At 44.7% G+C, this 16,590-nt stretch overlaps 12 non-coding genes and 1 pseudogene across 12 annotated transcripts; all 13 read right to left on the bottom strand.

Moving 5' to 3' along the window:
• Window positions 1-3: 3 nt before the first annotated feature.
• Window positions 4-194, bottom strand: LOC141229734 (U2 spliceosomal RNA). The gene has a single exon (XR_012296357.1). It is a non-coding gene; the product is annotated as a U2 spliceosomal RNA (small nuclear RNA).
• Window positions 195-1,309: 1,115 nt separating this feature from the next.
• Window positions 1,310-1,496, bottom strand: LOC141229660 (U2 spliceosomal RNA). The gene has a single exon (XR_012296314.1). It is a non-coding gene; the product is annotated as a U2 spliceosomal RNA (small nuclear RNA).
• Window positions 1,497-3,908: 2,412 nt separating this feature from the next.
• On the bottom strand, window positions 3,909-4,099 carry LOC141229733 (U2 spliceosomal RNA). The gene has a single exon (XR_012296356.1). It is a non-coding gene; the product is annotated as a U2 spliceosomal RNA (small nuclear RNA).
• A 1,115-nt stretch (window positions 4,100-5,214) lies between these two features.
• On the bottom strand, window positions 5,215-5,405 carry LOC141229732 (U2 spliceosomal RNA). The gene has a single exon (XR_012296355.1). It is a non-coding gene; the product is annotated as a U2 spliceosomal RNA (small nuclear RNA).
• Window positions 5,406-6,520: 1,115 nt separating this feature from the next.
• LOC141229731 (U2 spliceosomal RNA) lies at window positions 6,521-6,711 on the bottom strand. Its single transcript, XR_012296354.1, has one exon. It is a non-coding gene; the product is annotated as a U2 spliceosomal RNA (small nuclear RNA).
• A 1,115-nt stretch (window positions 6,712-7,826) lies between these two features.
• Window positions 7,827-8,008, bottom strand: LOC141229655 (U2 spliceosomal RNA). The gene has a single exon (XR_012296310.1). It is a non-coding gene; the product is annotated as a U2 spliceosomal RNA (small nuclear RNA).
• A 524-nt stretch (window positions 8,009-8,532) lies between these two features.
• On the bottom strand, window positions 8,533-8,648 carry LOC141229712 (U2 spliceosomal RNA; annotated as a pseudogene).
• A 1,115-nt stretch (window positions 8,649-9,763) lies between these two features.
• On the bottom strand, window positions 9,764-9,954 carry LOC141229631 (U2 spliceosomal RNA). Its single transcript, XR_012296286.1, has one exon. It is a non-coding gene; the product is annotated as a U2 spliceosomal RNA (small nuclear RNA).
• A 1,115-nt stretch (window positions 9,955-11,069) lies between these two features.
• LOC141229641 (U2 spliceosomal RNA) lies at window positions 11,070-11,260 on the bottom strand. The gene has a single exon (XR_012296296.1). It is a non-coding gene; the product is annotated as a U2 spliceosomal RNA (small nuclear RNA).
• A 1,115-nt stretch (window positions 11,261-12,375) lies between these two features.
• Window positions 12,376-12,566, bottom strand: LOC141229645 (U2 spliceosomal RNA). The gene has a single exon (XR_012296300.1). It is a non-coding gene; the product is annotated as a U2 spliceosomal RNA (small nuclear RNA).
• A 1,118-nt stretch (window positions 12,567-13,684) lies between these two features.
• LOC141229646 (U2 spliceosomal RNA) lies at window positions 13,685-13,875 on the bottom strand. Its single transcript, XR_012296301.1, has one exon. It is a non-coding gene; the product is annotated as a U2 spliceosomal RNA (small nuclear RNA).
• A 1,115-nt stretch (window positions 13,876-14,990) lies between these two features.
• On the bottom strand, window positions 14,991-15,181 carry LOC141229730 (U2 spliceosomal RNA). The gene has a single exon (XR_012296353.1). It is a non-coding gene; the product is annotated as a U2 spliceosomal RNA (small nuclear RNA).
• Window positions 15,182-16,296: 1,115 nt separating this feature from the next.
• Window positions 16,297-16,490, bottom strand: LOC141229664 (U2 spliceosomal RNA). Its single transcript, XR_012296318.1, has one exon. It is a non-coding gene; the product is annotated as a U2 spliceosomal RNA (small nuclear RNA).
• Between the last annotated feature and the right edge of the window lie 100 nt (window positions 16,491-16,590).

Raw genomic sequence — 16,590 nt, 5'->3', positions numbered from 1 at the left:
AAGAAGGGGTGCACCGGTCCTGGAGATACTGCAATACCAGGTCAATGCGTGGAGTGGACAGAGCAAGCTCTTTTTCCATCTCCCTGTTCTAAAAATCCATTTAATATATGGTCCCCAGATAGGGGACGTATCAGATATTAAACTGATAAGAACAGATACTACACTTGATCTTAGCCAAAAGGCCGAGAAGCGATAACCAGAATTGGTTTCAAACTACGGAGCCACCCAAGGATCCTGAAAAGTCCATTTGTGGAGATGAGCTCCTGGACTCCCGTTAAGAAGACATGTTGTCAACCTCTAGATCCCTTACATGCCTGCACTTTTCGGCTTGCTGCTGCTGCAATCCACGCGTTTTAGATCTGCATAACTCCACCTCTTTAAACACAGCACCTTCACCCCCTGCTGTTCCCACCCGCCTCAACACCGTTGGAAGGGAGGAGAACCAATTAAGGCGGGGGGTGGGGTGGAACGAGCAGCTGTCTACCCTTAGCAGGAGGGCTCCTGATTACATACCTCTCCTGCTGCTGCTGCTGCTGGCTGTCCAGCAGCAGACTGAAGGTGGCTGCTGCTGTGCACAGGTATATAAAGGATCAGAGCCTATTATGACACGCGCAGCCAGCGTTCCATTGCCACATTCCATCTACTGCAGGCAGGATACCTGGCTGGCTGAATGTCGCTGAGAAGCTCACAGAGACCGCCATAAGCAACAGTTTAACAGAATGCCACAGACTAATCAACCAAACTTTTTGGGTTGGGTTCTCTTTTATAGTCTGCAGGCATTAAATGAAAGAAGTCAGTGTTCCAGCAGAAGGAGACAACGTTTCAGAAAAGGCATTGTAGCAAACCAAAAAAGAAATTTTAAGCGCAGCAGAGTAACCAGCGCACATACCTGTTAGCTCAGGTGAGTTTAAAAGGCTGCTGTTGATAACAAGGGCATTTGCTAAATAGATGGTGTGTGTGCAACAATATACTGAAAGGTCAATTATATTGTGCAGCTTATCTCACCACCTGTAGTTATTTAGGTGAAAGCTCCAAAATGCTTGCCTAATATGTCTGTTTATCCAAAAGGAAGTAAAAAGGGAGAGCTAGAAAGATAGCATTGCATCACATTACATGGCAATGCAATGCACAGTTGCTGAAGTTGAACCAAAATGAGCTTGTAATCTGGCTTCTGCAACTTTGAACATGAAAAATCCAATGAGGAGAAGAAAAGCAAAGCCAAAGAGTCCATCCCAAAATCCGACAAACAAGCAAAATGAACAAAAAACATTGAATTCAATTCTTTCTGATTTTAGAAACTGCATTAAAGAAGGGGTGCACCGGTCCTGGAGATACTGCAATACCAGGTCAATGCGTGGAGTGGACAGAGCAAGCTCTTTTTCCATCTCCCTGTTCTAAAAATCCATTTAATATATGGTCCCCAGATAGGGGACGTATCAGATATTAAACTGATAAGAACAGATTTTTTTAATTGAATGCGTCAGAAGACGCGACATAAATTAAATTCCATTTGCATGGATAACCAAAAAAATGTCGCCTACGCCTTCATCATCCGAATTCAACTTTTTGTTTTTTTTAAGAAAATTTAATGATAATTAATAAATAAAAAATAACATAACATATCCTTACATCAACAACAAAAAACTTCCAACAAAAACATCAACTCAACATTTTTCTTCTTCCACGTTTCTTCTTCCTCCATGACATGTCCAACAATTTCCAGTCAAAACCTTGCAGCAAAATCTTTTCATCTTCTTCAGCTTCAGCACTGGTATCAACACAATCCTGCATTACTTTCTCTTTTCCCTTATCATCCACCTTCCTTTTTTCCTTAACGTCTTTACTTCTAGGTACTCTCTCCAGTCTGCAAAACATAGAGTCCCCAACTCCTGAGAACTCCTGCTTCTCTCCCACAAACTCCTTCTTATTTTCAACTACTTGTATATCTTTGTCTTCTTTCTCTTTACAATCTTCAAACGATTCTTCAAATATCTTTTTCCCTTTCTCCTCTTTTTTCCCACCTTCCTCATAACAAAATCCAGGTTTCCCATTATCAATTCTTCTTTTACCATTTTCCACATAACTGAATCCACATTTACCATTTATAACAATCCTTCCTAAACTTAGTTCATTTTGTCCATTTTCCCAAACTAGGAAACTTCTCTTCCCATTCCAGACTCCCACTTTATTTAAGTAGTCCTTCTGGAATTTTACCAAAATACTCCATGGCTTCAAAAACTCCATCACTTCCTCCATCTCTACAAAGGGGTCATCCATACAGATAACCACCTTTTTCGGCCTTCCAGCAAAAAGAGCATTAACTCCAATTTCTTTTCCTTCCCAATTCTTGAGAAGACAAATACACTTTTCTTCAGACTTCAGTGTTACGTCAAATACCTTTTTAAACTTGATTTCTTGCATACAAAAAATGTCCTCTTCAATGATCGTCCCATACTTGAACAGAATATCCAAGATCTGATTCTCCTCCAACGAAAAATCCTCTAACTCCGTCTTCACATAGAACCGTAAACAGTTCCTCTTCCTCGTCAACTCCATCTTCTTCCTCCAAAAGAACTGCCCCCCACAGCTATGTGTGGTGACACGATGATCGCCTCTCGTTGCCCAGGGACTAATCCGACTCCCCAATAGCAGCAGGAGGGTGAAGCCCTGCCGTTAGACAAAGCGATCCCCCCAGGCCAAGGAGCCGGGTACCCTGGGCACCTCCTAGCCAAGGCCAAGGCAGCAACTGGTAGACCACTGCACCTGATCTTAGCCAAAAGGCCGAGAAGCGATAACCAGAATTAGTTTCAAACTACGGAGCCACCCAAGGATCCTGAAAAGTCCATTTGTGGAGATGAGCTCCTGGACTCCCGTTAAGAAGACATGTTGTCAACCTCTAGATCCCTTACATGCCTGCACTTTTCGGCTTGCTGCTGCTGCAATCCACGCGTTTTAGATCTGCATAACTCCACCTCTTTAAACACAGCACCTTCACCCCCTGCTGTTCCCACCCGCCTCAACACCGTTGGAAGGGAGGAGAACCAATTAAGGCGGGGGGTGGGGTGGAACGAGCAGCTGTCTACCCTTAGCAGGAGGGCTCCTGATTACATACCTCTCCTGCTGCTGCTGCTGCTGGCTGTCCAGCAGCAGACTGAAGGTGGCTGCTGCTGTGCACAGGTATATAAAGGCTCAGAGCCTATTATGACACGCGCAGCCAGCGTTCCATTGCCACATTCCATCTACTGCAGGCAGGATACCTGGCTGGCTGAATGTCGCTGAGAAGCTCACAGAGACCGCCATAAGCAACAGTTTAACAGAATGCCACAGACTAATCAACCAAACTTTTTGGGTTGGGTTCTCTTTTATAGTCTGCAGGCATTAAATGAAAGAAGTCAGTGTTCCAGCAGAAGGAGACAACGTTTCAGAAAAGGCATTGTAGCAAACCAAAAAAGAAATTTTAAGCGCAGCAGAGTAACCAGCGCACATACCTGTTAGCTCAGGTGAGTTTAAAAGGCTGCTGTTGATAACAAGGGCATTTGCTAAATAGATGGTTTGTGTGCAACAATATACTGAAAGGTCAATTATATTGGGCAGCTTATCTCACCACCTGTAGTTATTTAGGTGAAAGCTCCAAAATGCTTGCCTAATATGTCTGTTTATCCAAAAGGAAGTAAAAAGGGAGAGCTAGAAAGATAGCATTGCATCACATTACATGGCAATGCAATGCACAGTTGCTGAAGTTGAACCAAAATGAGCTTGTAATCTGGCTTCTGCAACTTTGAACATGAAAAATCCAATGAGGAGAAGAAAAGCAAAGCCAAAGAGTCCATCCCAAAATCCGACAAACAAGCAAAATGAACAAAAAACATTGAATTCAATTCTTTCTGATTTTAGAAACTGCATTAAAGAAGGGGTGCACCGGTCCTGGAGATACTGCAATACCAGGTCAATGCGTGGAGTGGACAGAGCAAGCTCTTTTTCCATCTCCCTGTTCTAAAAATCCATTTAATATATGGTCCCCAGATAGGGGACGTATCAGATATTAAACTGATAAGAACAGATACTACACTTGATCTTAGCCAAAAGGCCGAGAAGCGATAACCAGAATTGGTTTCAAACTACGGAGCCACCCAAGGATCCTGAAAAGTCCATTTGTGGAGATGAGCTCCTGGACTCCCGTTAAGAAGACATGTTGTCAACCTCTAGATCCCTTACATGCCTGCACTTTTCGGCTTGCTGCTGCTGCAATCCACGCGTTTTAGATCTGCATAACTCCACCTCTTTAAACACAGCACCTTCACCCCCTGCTGTTCCCACCCGCCTCAACACCGTTGGAAGGGAGGAGAACCAATTAAGGCGGGGGGTGGGGTGGAACGAGCAGCTGTCTACCCTTAGCAGGAGGGCTCCTGATTACATACCTCTCCTGCTGCTGCTGCTGCTGGCTGTCCAGCAGCAGACTGAAGGTGGCTGCTGCTGTGCACAGGTATATAAAGGCTCAGAGCCTATTATGACACGCGCAGCCAGCGTTCCATTGCCACATTCCATCTACTGCAGGCAGGATACCTGGCTGGCTGAATGTCGCTGAGAAGCTCACAGAGACCGCCATAAGCAACAGTTTAACAGAATGCCACAGACTAATCAACCAAACTTTTTGGGTTGGGTTCTCTTTTATAGTCTGCAGGCATTAAATGAAAGAAGTCAGTGTTCCAGCAGAAGGAGACAACGTTTCAGAAAAGGCATTGTAGCAAACCAAAAAAGAAATTTTAAGCGCAGCAGAGTAACCAGCGCACATACCTGTTAGCTCAGGTGAGTTTAAAAGGCTGCTGTTGATAACAAGGGCATTTGCTAAATAGATGGTGTGTGTGCAACAATATACTGAAAGGTCAATTATATTGTGCAGCTTATCTCACCACCTGTAGTTATTTAGGTGAAAGCTCCAAAATGCTTGCCTAATATGTCTGTTTATCCAAAAGGAAGTAAAAAGGGAGAGCTAGAAAGATAGCATTGCATCACATTACATGGCAATGCAATGCACAGTTGCTGAAGTTGAACCAAAATGAGCTTGTAATCTGGCTTCTGCAACTTTGAACATGAAAAATCCAATGAGGAGAAGAAAAGCAAAGCCAAAGAGTCCATCCCAAAATCTGACAAACAAGCAAAATGAACAAAAAACATTGAATTCAATTCTTTCTGATTTTAGAAACTGCATTAAAGAAGGGGTGCACCGGTCCTGGAGATACTGCAATACCAGGTCAATGCGTGGAGTGGACAGAGCAAGCTCTTTTTCCATCTCCCTGTTCTAAAAATCCATTTAATATATGGTCCCCAGATAGGGGACGTATCAGATATTAAACTGATAAGAACAGATACTACACTTGATCTTAGCCAAAAGGCCGAGAAGCGATAACCAGAATTGGTTTCAAACTACGGAGCCACCCAAGGATCCTGAAAAGTCCATTTGTGGAGATGAGCTCCTGGACTCCCGTTAAGAAGACATGTTGTCAACCTCTAGATCCCTTACATGCCTGCACTTCTCGGCTTGCTGCTGTTGCAATCCACGCGTTTTAGATCTGCATAACTCCACCTCTTTAAACACAGCACCTTCACCCCCTGCTGTTCCCACCCGCCTCAACACCGTTGGAAGGGAGGAGAACCAATTAAGGCGGGGGGTGGGGTGGAACGAGCAGCTGTCTACCCTTAGCAGGAGGGCTCCTGATTACATACCTCTCCTGCTGCTGCTGCTGCTGGCTGTCCAGCAGCAGACTGAAGGTGGCTGCTGCTGTGCACAGGTATATAAAGGCTCAGAGCCTATTATGACACGCGCAGCCAGCGTTCCATTGCCACATTCCATCTACTGCAGGCAGGATACCTGGCTGGCTGAATGTCGCTGAGAAGCTCACAGAGACCGCCATAAGCAACAGTTTAACAGAATGCCACAGACTAATCAACCAAACTTTTTGGGTTGGGTTCTCTTTTATAGTCTGCAGGCATTAAATGAAAGAAGTCAGTGTTCCAGCAGAAGGAGACAACGTTTCAGAAAAGGCATTGTAGCAAACCAAAAAAGAAATTTTAAGCGCAGCAGAGTAACCAGCGCACATACCTGTTAGCTCAGGTGAGTTTAAAAGGCTGCTGTTGATAACAAGGGCATTTGCTAAATAGATGGTGTGTGTGCAACAATATACTGAAAGGTCAATTATATTGTGCAGCTTATCTCACCACCTGTAGTTATTTAGGTGAAAGCTCCAAAATGCTTGCCTAATATGTCTGTTTATCCAAAAGGAAGTAAAAAGGGAGAGCTAGAAAGATAGCATTGCATCACATTACATGGCAATGCAATGCACAGTTGCTGAAGTTGAACCAAAATGAGCTTGTAATCTGGCTTCTGCAACTTTGAACATGAAAAATCCAATGAGGAGAAGAAAAGCAAAGCCAAAGAGTCCATCCCAAAATCCGACAAACAAGCAAAATGAACAAAAAACATTGAATTCAATTCTTTCTGATTTTAGAAACTGCATTAAAGAAGGGGTGCACCGGTCCTGGAGATACTGCAATACCAGGTCAATGCGTGGAGTGGACAGAGCAAGCTCTTTTTCCATCTCCCTGTTCTAAAAATCCATTTAATATATGGTCCCCAGATAGGGGACGTATCAGATATTAAACTGATAAGAACAGATACTACACTTGATCTTAGCCAAAAGGCCGAGAAGCGATAACCAGAATTGGTTTCAAACTACGGAGCCACCCAAGGATCCTGAAAAGTCCATTTGTGGAGATGAGCTCCTGGACTCCCGTTAAGAAGACATGTTGTCAACCTCTAGATCCCTTACATGCCTGCACTTTTCGGCTTGCTGCTGCTGCAATCCACGCGTTTTAGATCTGCATAACTCCACCTCTTTAAACACAGCACCTTCACCCCCTGCTGTTCCCACCCGCCTCAACACCGTTGGAAGGGAGGAGAACCAATTAAGGCGGGGGGTGGGGTGGAACGAGCAGCTGTCTACCCTTAGCAGGAGGGCTCCTGATTACATACCTCTCCTGCTGCTGCTGCTGCTGGCTGTCCAGCAGCAGACTGAAGGTGGCTGCTGCTGTGCACAGGTATATAAAGGCTCAGAGCCTATTATGACACGCGCAGCCAGCGTTCCATTGCCACATTCCATCTACTGCAGGCAGGATACCTGGCTGGCTGAATGTCGCTGAGAAGCTCACAGAGACCGCCATAAGCAACAGTTTAACAGAATGCCACAGACTAATCAACCAAACTTTTTGGGTTGGGTTCTCTTTTATAGTCTGCAGGCATTAAATGAAAGAAGTCAGTGTTCCAGCAGAAGGAGACAACGTTTCAGAAAAGGCATTGTAGCAAACCAAAAAAGAAATTTTAAGCGCAGCAGAGTAACCAGCGCACATACCTGTTAGCTCAGGTGAGTTTAAAAGGCTGCTGTTGATAACAAGGGCATTTGCTAAATAGATGGTGTGTGTGCAACAATATACTGAAAGGTCAATTATATTGTGCAGCTTATCTCACCACCTGTAGTTATTTAGGTGAAAGCTCCAAAATGCTTGCCTAATATGTCTGTTTATCCAAAAGGAAGTAAAAAGGGAGAGCTAGAAAGATAGCATTGCATCACATTACATGGCAATGCAATGCACAGTTGCTGAAGTTGAACCAAAATGAGCTTGTAATCTGGCTTCTGCAACTTTGAACATGAAAAATCCAATGAGGAGAAGAAAAGCAAAGCCAAAGAGTCCATCCCAAAATCCGACAAACAAGCAAAATGAACAAAAAACATTGAATTCAATTCTTTCTGATTTTAGAAACTGCATTAAAGAAGGGGTGCACCGGTCCTGGAGATACTGCAATACCAGGTCAATGCGTGGAGTGGACAGAGCAAGCTCTTTTTCCATCTCCCTGTTCTAAAAATCCATTTAATATATGGTCCCCAGATAGGGGACGTATCAGATATTAAACTGATAAGAACAGATTTTTTGATTGAAGCTGCATCCAAGGCACTGAAAAATGTGACCGAAGTCACACCAAAACAGCGCACGAGGCGAGGATTCATGTGGACCCTTCCCGGAGGAGAGGGTCCCCAATAAACCATCCCCATCCCTCCGAGCCAGAAGGCCACAGCGAGGGTCAGGGATCTCCGATGCTCTCCCTAGCCGAAGCCGGAGAAGAGCCGTTTTCGTGCTCCCAGCTTCCATCTAGGCTGCCACCCTAGTGGAGCTGGAGCCTGTGTTGGTTTCTCAGCCCAAAGCTGACCGGACCTCCGACCGGGTTTATAAAAATTCCCCTTCCTAGCCCGTAGGCCAGGAATAGGGGGGGTTGCTCAGAAAGTATGATTGGCAAAGGTGCGGCGTGCTACGAAGCCAAGTCTTTCTGGGGTTCCCAGTCCCAGTAAGCTTGGACTCCCACCAGGGCGCCTACTCCTGGGGCACATTGCTCCAAAGCCCTCACACTTACCCAGCCTAGTGACTTCGATCCTGGAGGGCCATGTTTTCCATCAGATAACTCTATGAGCCACCTGGCGTACTAACAAGTGCACCAAACCAGTGTGTAATATGCATCAATTTACTAGGGCAGCCCAAGGACAAAACTGCCTTTTCAAAAGATACTACACTTGATCTTAGCCAAAAGGCCGAGAAGCGATAACCAGAATTGGTTTCAAACTACGGAGCCACCCAAGGATCCTGAAAAGTCCATTTGTGGAGATGAGCTCCTGGACTCCCGTTAAGAAGACATGTTGTCAACCTCTAGATCCCTTACATGCCTGCACTTTTCGGCTTGCTGCTGTTGCAATCCACGCGTTTTAGATCTGCATAACTCCACCTCTTTAAACACAGCACCTTCACCCCCTGCTGTTCCCACCCGCCTCAACACCGTTGGAAGGGAGGAGAACCAATTAAGGCGGGGGGTGGGGTGGAACGAGCAGCTGTCTACCCTTAGCAGGAGGGCTTCTGATTACATACCTCTCCTGCTGCTGCTGCTGCTGGCTGTCCAGCAGCAGACTGAAGGTGGCTGCTGCTGTGCACAGGTATATAAAGGCTCAGAGCCTATTATGACACGCGCAGCCAGCGTTCCATTGCCACATTCCATCTACTGCAGGCAGGATACCTGGCTGGCTGAATGTCGCTGAGAAGCTCACAGAGACCGCCATAAGCAACAGTTTAACAGAATGCCACAGACTAATCAACCAAACTTTTTGGGTTGGGTTCTCTTTTATAGTCTGCAGGCATTAAATGAAAGAAGTCAGTGTTCCAGCAGAAGGAGACAACGTTTCAGAAAAGGCATTGTAGCAAACCAAAAAAGAAATTTTAAGCGCAGCAGAGTAACCAGCGCACATACCTGTTAGCTCAGGTGAGTTTAAAAGGCTGCTGTTGATAACAAGGGCATTTGCTAAATAGATGGTGTGTGTGCAACAATATACTGAAAGGTCAATTATATTGTGCAGCTTATCTCACCACCTGTAGTTATTTAGGTGAAAGCTCCAAAATGCTTGCCTAATATGTCTGTTTATCCAAAAGGAAGTAAAAAGGGAGAGCTAGAAAGATAGCATTGCATCACATTACATGGCAATGCAATGCACAGTTGCTGAAGTTGAACCAAAATGAGCTTGTAATCTGGCTTCTGCAACTTTGAACATGAAAAATCCAATGAGGAGAAGAAAAGCAAAGCCAAAGAGTCCATCCCAAAATCCGACAAACAAGCAAAATGAACAAAAAACATTGAATTCAATTCTTTCTGATTTTAGAAACTGCATTAAAGAAGGGGTGCACCGGTCCTGGAGATGCTGCAATACCAGGTCAATGCGTGGAGTGGACAGAGCAAGCTCTTTTTCCATCTCCCTGTTCTAAAAATCCATTTAATATATGGTCCCCAGATAGGGGACGTATCAGATATTAAACTGATAAGAACAGATACTACACTTGATCTTAGCCAAAAGGCCGAGAAGCGATAACCAGAATTGGTTTCAAACTACGGAGCCACCCAAGGATCCTGAAAAGTCCATTTGTGGAGATGAGCTCCTGGACTCCCGTTAAGAAGACATGTTGTCAACCTCTAGATCCCTTACATGCCTGCACTTTTCGGCTTGCTGCTGCTGCAACCCACGCGTTTTAGATCTGCATAACTCCACCTCTTTAAACACAGCACCTTCACCCCCTGCTGTTCCCACCCGCCTCAACACCGTTGGAAGGGAGGAGAACCAATTAAGGCGGGGGGTGGGGTGGAACGAGCAGCTGTCTACCCTTAGCAGGAGGGCTCCTGATTACATACCTCTCCTGCTGCTGCTGCTGCTGGCTGTCCAGCAGCAGACTGAAGGTGGCTGCTGCTGTGCACAGGTATATAAAGGCTCAGAGCCTATTATGACACGCGCAGCCAGCGTTCCATTGACACATTCCATCTACTGCAGGCAGGATACCTGGCTGGCTGAATGTCGCTGAGAAGCTCACAGAGACCGCCATAAGCAACAGTTTAACAGAATGCCACAGACTAATCAACCAAACTTTTTGGGTTGGGTTCTCTTTTATAGTCTGCAGGCATTAAATGAAAGAAGTCAGTGTTCCAGCAGAAGGAGACAACGTTTCAGAAAAGGCATTGTAGCAAACCAAAAAAGAAATTTTAAGCGCAGCAGAGTAACCAGCGCACATACCTGTTAGCTCAGGTGAGTTTAAAAGGCTGCTGTTGATAACAAGGGCATTTGCTAAATAGATGGTGTGTGTGCAACAATATACTGAAAGGTCAATTATATTGTGCAGCTTATCTCACCACCTGTAGTTATTTAGGTGAAAGCTCCAAAATGCTTGCCTAATATGTCTGTTTATCCAAAAGGAAGTAAAAAGGGAGAGCTAGAAAGATAGCATTGCATCACATTACATGGCAATGCAATGCACAGTTGCTGAAGTTGAACCAAAATGAGCTTGTAATCTGGCTTCTGCAACTTTGAACATAAAAAATCCAATGAGGAGAAGAAAAGCAAAGCCAAAGAGTCCATCCCAAAATCCGACAAACAAGCAAAATGAACAAAAAACATTGAATTCAATTCTTTCTAATTTTAGAAACTGCATTAAAGAAGGGGTGCACCGGTCCTGGAGATACTGCAATACCAGGTCAATGCGTGGAGTGGACAGAGCAAGCTCTTTTTCCATCTCCCTGTTCTAAAAATCCATTTAATATATGGTCCCCAGATAGGGGACGTATCAGATATTAAACTGATAAGAACAGATACTACACTCGATCTTAGCCAAAAGGCCGAGAAGCGATAACCAGAATTGGTTTCAAACTACGGAGCCACCCAAGGATCCTGAAAAGTCCATTTGTGGAGATGAGCTCCTGGACTCCCGTTAAGAAGACATGTTGTCAACCTCTAGATCCCTTACATGCCTGCACTTTTCGGCTTGCTGCTGCTGCAATCCACGCGTTTTAGATCTGCATAACTCCACCTCTTTAAACACAGCACCTTCACCCCCTGCTGTTCCCACCCGCCTCAACACCGTTGGAAGGGAGGAGAACCAATTAAGGCGGGGGGTGGGGTGGAACGAGCAGCTGTCTACCCTTAGCAGGAGGGCTCCTGATTACATACCTCTCCTGCTGCTGCTGCTGCTGGCTGTCCAGCAGCAGACTGAAGGTGGCTGCTGCTGTGCACAGGTATATAAAGGCTCAGAGCCTATTATGACACACGCAGCCAGCGTTCCATTGCCACATTCCATCTACTGCAGGCAGGATACCTGGCTGGCTGAATGTCGCTGAGAAGCTCACAGAGACCGCCATAAGCAACAGTTTAACAAAATGCCACAGACTAATCAACCAAACTTTTTGGGTTGGGTTCTCTTTTATAGTCTGCAGGCATTAAATGAAAGAAGTCAGTGTTCCAGCAGAAGGAGACAACGTTTCAGAAAAGGCATTGTAGCAAACCAAAAAAGAAATTTTAAGCGCAGCAGAGTAACCAGCGCACATACCTGTTAGCTCAGGTGAGTTTAAAAGGCTGCTGTTGATAACAAGGGCATTTGCTAAATAGATGGTGTGTGTGCAACAATATACTGAAAGGTCAATTATATTGTGCAGCTTATCTCACCACCTGTAGTTATTTAGGTGAAAGCTCCAAAATACTTGCCTAATATGTCTGTTTATCCAAAAGGAAGTAAAAAGGGAGAGCTAGAAAGATAGCATTGCATCACATTACATGGCAATGCAATGCACAGTTGCTGAAGTTGAACCAAAATGAGCTTGTAATCTGGCTTCTGCAACTTTGAACATGAAAAATCCAATGAGGAGAAGAAAAGCAAAGCCAAAGAGTCCATCCCAAAATCCGACAAACAAGCAAAATGAACAAAAAACATTGAATTCAATTCTTTCTGATTTTAGAAACTGCATTAAAGAAGGGGTGCACCGGTCCTGGAGATACTGCAATACCAGGTCAATGCGTGGAGTGGACAGAGCAAGCTCTTTTTCCATCTCCCTGTTCTAAAAATCCATTTAATATATGGTCCCCAGATAGGGGACGTATCAGATATTAAACTGATAAGAACAGATACTACACTTGATCTTAGCCAAAAGGCCGAAAAGCGATAACCAGAATTGGTTTCAAACTACGGAGCCACCCAAGGATCCTGAAAAGTCCATTTGTGGAGATGAGCTCCTGGACTCCCGTTAAGAAGACATGTTGTCAACCTCTAGATCCCTTACATGCCTGCACTTTTCGGCTTGCTGCTGCTGCAATCCACGCGTTTTAGATCTGCATAACTCCACCTCTTTAAACACAGCACCTTCACCCCCTGCTGTTCCCACCCGCCTCAACACCGTTGGAAGGGAGGAGAACCAATTAAGGCGGGGGGTGGGGTGGAACGAGCAGCTGTCTACCCTTAGCAGGAGGGCTCCTGATTACATACCTCTCCTGCTGCTGCTGCTGCTGCTGGCTGTCCAGCAGCAGACTGAAGGTGGCTGCTGCTGTGCACAGGTATATAAAGGCTCAGAGCCTATTATGACACGCGCAGCCAGCGTTCCATTGCCACATTCCATCTACTGCAGGCAGGATACCTGGCTGGCTGAATGTCGCTGAGAAGCTCACAGAGACCGCCATAAGCAACAGTTTAACAGAATGCCACAGACTAATCAACCAAACTTTTTGGGTTGGGTTCTCTTTTATAGTCTGCAGGCATTAAATGAAAGAAGTCAGTGTTCCAGCAGAAGGAGACAACGTTTCAGAAAAGGCATTGTAGCAAACCAAAAAAGAAATTTTAAGCGCAGCAGAGTAACCAGCGCACATACCTGTTAGCTCAGGTGAGTTTAAAAGGCTGCTGTTGATAACAAGGGCATTTGCTAAATAGATGGTGTGTGTGCAACAATATACTGAAAGGTCAATTATATTGTGCAGCTTATCTCACCACCTGTAGTTATTTAGGTGAAAGCTCCAAAATGCTTGCCTAATATGTCTGTTTATCCAAAAGGAAGTAAAAAGGGAGAGCTAGAAAGATAGCATTGCATCACATTACATGGCAATGCAATGCACAGTTGCTGAAGTTGAACCAAAATGAGCTTGTAATCTGGCTTCTGCAACTTTGAACATGAAAAATCCAATGAGAAGAAGAAAAGCAAAGCCAAAGAGTCCATCCCAAAATCCGACAAACAAGCAAAATGAACAAAAAACATTGAATTCAATTCTTTCTGATTTTAGAAACTGCATTAAAGAAGGGGTGCACCGGTCCTGGAGATACTGCAATACCAGGTCAATGCGTGGAGTGGACAGAGCAAGCTCTTTTTCCATCTCCCTGTTCTAAAAATCCATTTAATATATGGTCCCCAGATAGGGGACGTTTCAGATATTAAACTGATAAGAACAGATACTACACTTGATCTTAGCCAAAAGGCCGAGAAGCGATAACCAGAATTGGTTTCAAACTACGGAGCCACCCAAGGATCCTGAAAAGTCCATTTGTGGAGATGAGCTCCTGGACTCCCGTTAAGAAGACATGTTGTCAACCTCTAGATCCCTTACATGCCTGCACTTTTCGGCTTGCTGCTGCTGCAATCCACGCGTTTTAGATCTGCATAACTCCACCTCTTTAAACACAGCACCTTCACCCCCTGCTGTTCCCACCCGCCTCAACACCGTTGGAAGGGAGGAGAACCAATTAAGGCGGGGGGTGGGGTGGAACGAGCAGCTGTCTACCCTTAGCAGGAGGGCTCCTGATTACATACCTCTCCTGCTGCTGCTGCTGCTGGCTGTCCAGCAGCAGACTGAAGGTGGCTGCTGCTGTGCACAGGTATATAAAGGCTCAGAGCCTATTATGACACGCGCAGCCAGCGTTCCATTGCCACATTCCATCTACTGCAGGCAGGATACCTGGCTGGCTGAATGTCGCTGAGAAGCTCACAGAGACCGCCATAAGCAACAGTTTAACAGAATGCCACAGACTAATCAACCAAACTTTTTGGGTTGGGTTCTCTTTTATAGTCTGCAGGCATTAAATGAAAGAAGTCAGTGTTCCAGCAGAAGGAGACAACGTTTCAGAAAAGGCATTGTAGCAAACCAAAAAAGAAATTTTAAGCGCAGCAGAGTAACCAGCGCACATACCTGTTAGCTCAGGTGAGTTTAAAAGGCTGCTGTTGATAACAAGGGCATTTGCTAAATAGATGGTGTGTGTGCAACAATATACTGAAAGGTCAATTATATTGTGCAGCTTATCTCACCACCTGTAGTTATTTAGGTGAAAGCTCCAAAATGCTTGCCTAATATGTCTGTTTATCCAAAAGGAAGTAAAAAGGGAGAGCTAGAAAGATAGCATTGCATCACATTACATGGCAATGCAATGCACAGTTGCTGAAGTTGAACCAAAATGAGCTTGTAATCTGGCTTCTGCAATTTTGAACATGAAAAATCCAATGAGGAGAAGAAAAGCAAAGCCAAAGAGTCCATCCCAAAATCCGACAAACAAGCAAAATGAACAAAAAACATTGAATTCAATTCTTTCTGATTTTAGAAACTGCATTAAAGAAGGGGTGCACCGGTCCTGGAGATACTGCAATACCAGGTCAATGCGTGGAGTGGACAGAGCAAGCTCTTTTTCCATCTCCCTGTTCTAAAAATCCATTTAATATATGGTCCCCAGATAGGGGACGTATCAGATATTAAACTGATAAGAACAGATACTACACTTGATCTTAGCCAAAAGGCCGAGAAGCGATAACCAGAATTGGTTTCAAACTACGGAGCCACCCAAGGATCCTGAAAAGTCCATTTGTGGAGATGAGCTCCTGGACTCCCGTTAAGAAGACATGTTGTCAACCTCTAGATCCCTTACATGCCTGCACTTTTCGGCTTGCTGCTGCTGCAATCCACGCGTTTTAGATCTGCATAACTCCACCTCTTTAAACACAGCACCTTCACCCCCTGCTGTTCCCACCCGCCTCAACACCGTTGGAAGGGAGGAGAACCAATTAAGGCGGGGGGTGGGGTGGAACGAGCAGCTGTCTACCCTTAGCAGGAGGGCTCCTGATTACATACCTCTCCTGCTGCTGCTGCTGCTGGCTGTCCAGCAGCAGACTGAAGGTGGCTGCTGCTGTGCACAGGTATATAAAGGCTCAGAGCCTATTATGACACGCGCAGCCAGCGTTCCATTGCCACATTCCATCTACTGCAGGCAGGATACCTGGCTGGCTGAATGTCGCTGAGAAGCTCACAGAGACCGCCATAAGCAACAGTTTAACAGAATGCCACAGACTAATCAACCAAACTTTTTGGGTTGGGTTCTCTTTTATAGTCTGCAGGCATTAAATGAAAGAAGTCAGTGTTCCAGCAGAAGGAGACAACGTTTCAGAAAAGGCATTGTAGCAAACCAAAAAAGAAATTTTAAGCGCAGCAGAGTAACCAGCGCACATACCTGTTAGCTCAGGTGAGTTTAAAAGGCTGCTGTTGATAACAAGGGCATTTGCTAAATAGATGGTGTGTGTGCAACAATATACTGAAAGGTCAATTATATTGTGCAGCTTATCTCACCACCTGTAGTTATTTAGGTGAAAGCTCCAAAATGCTTGCCTAATATGTCTGTTTATCCAAAAGGAAGTAAAAAGGGAGAGCTAGAAAGATAGCATTGCATCACATTACATGGCAATGCAATGCACAGTTGCTGAAGTTGAACCAAAATGAGCTTGTAATCTGGCTTCTGCAACTTTGAACATGAAAAATCCAATGAGGAGAAGAAAAGCAAAGCCAAAGAGTCCATCCCAAAATCCGACAAACAAGCAAAATGAACAAAAAACATTGAATTCAATTCTTTCTGATTTTAGAAACTGCATTAAAGAAGGGGTGCACCGGTCCTGGAGATACTGCAATACCAGGTCAATGCGTGGAGTGGACAGAGCAAGCTCTTTTTCCATCTCCCTGTTCTAAAAATCCATTTAATATATGGTCCCCAGATAGGGGACGTATCAGATATTAAACTGATAAGAACAGATTTTTTTGATTGAATATATCTTTTATTAGCACAAAAAATAAGTTAACAGACAGTGTACAGTGCCGCAGCCCAGTACTCACAGAATTCTACATCATATTTACATAGCATGAGGATACGATGCACTAACTAGACACATCACAC

This window comes from Phyllobates terribilis, unplaced genomic scaffold, assembly GCF_046119375.1.
Source record: "Phyllobates terribilis strain yellow unplaced genomic scaffold, ASM4611937v1 Scaffold_487__1_contigs__length_1357975, whole genome shotgun sequence".
NCBI lineage: Eukaryota > Metazoa > Chordata > Amphibia > Anura > Dendrobatidae > Phyllobates > Phyllobates terribilis.
The sequence above is the reverse complement of the archived record's forward strand: the minus strand, read 5'-3'. Positions and strand labels throughout refer to the sequence as shown.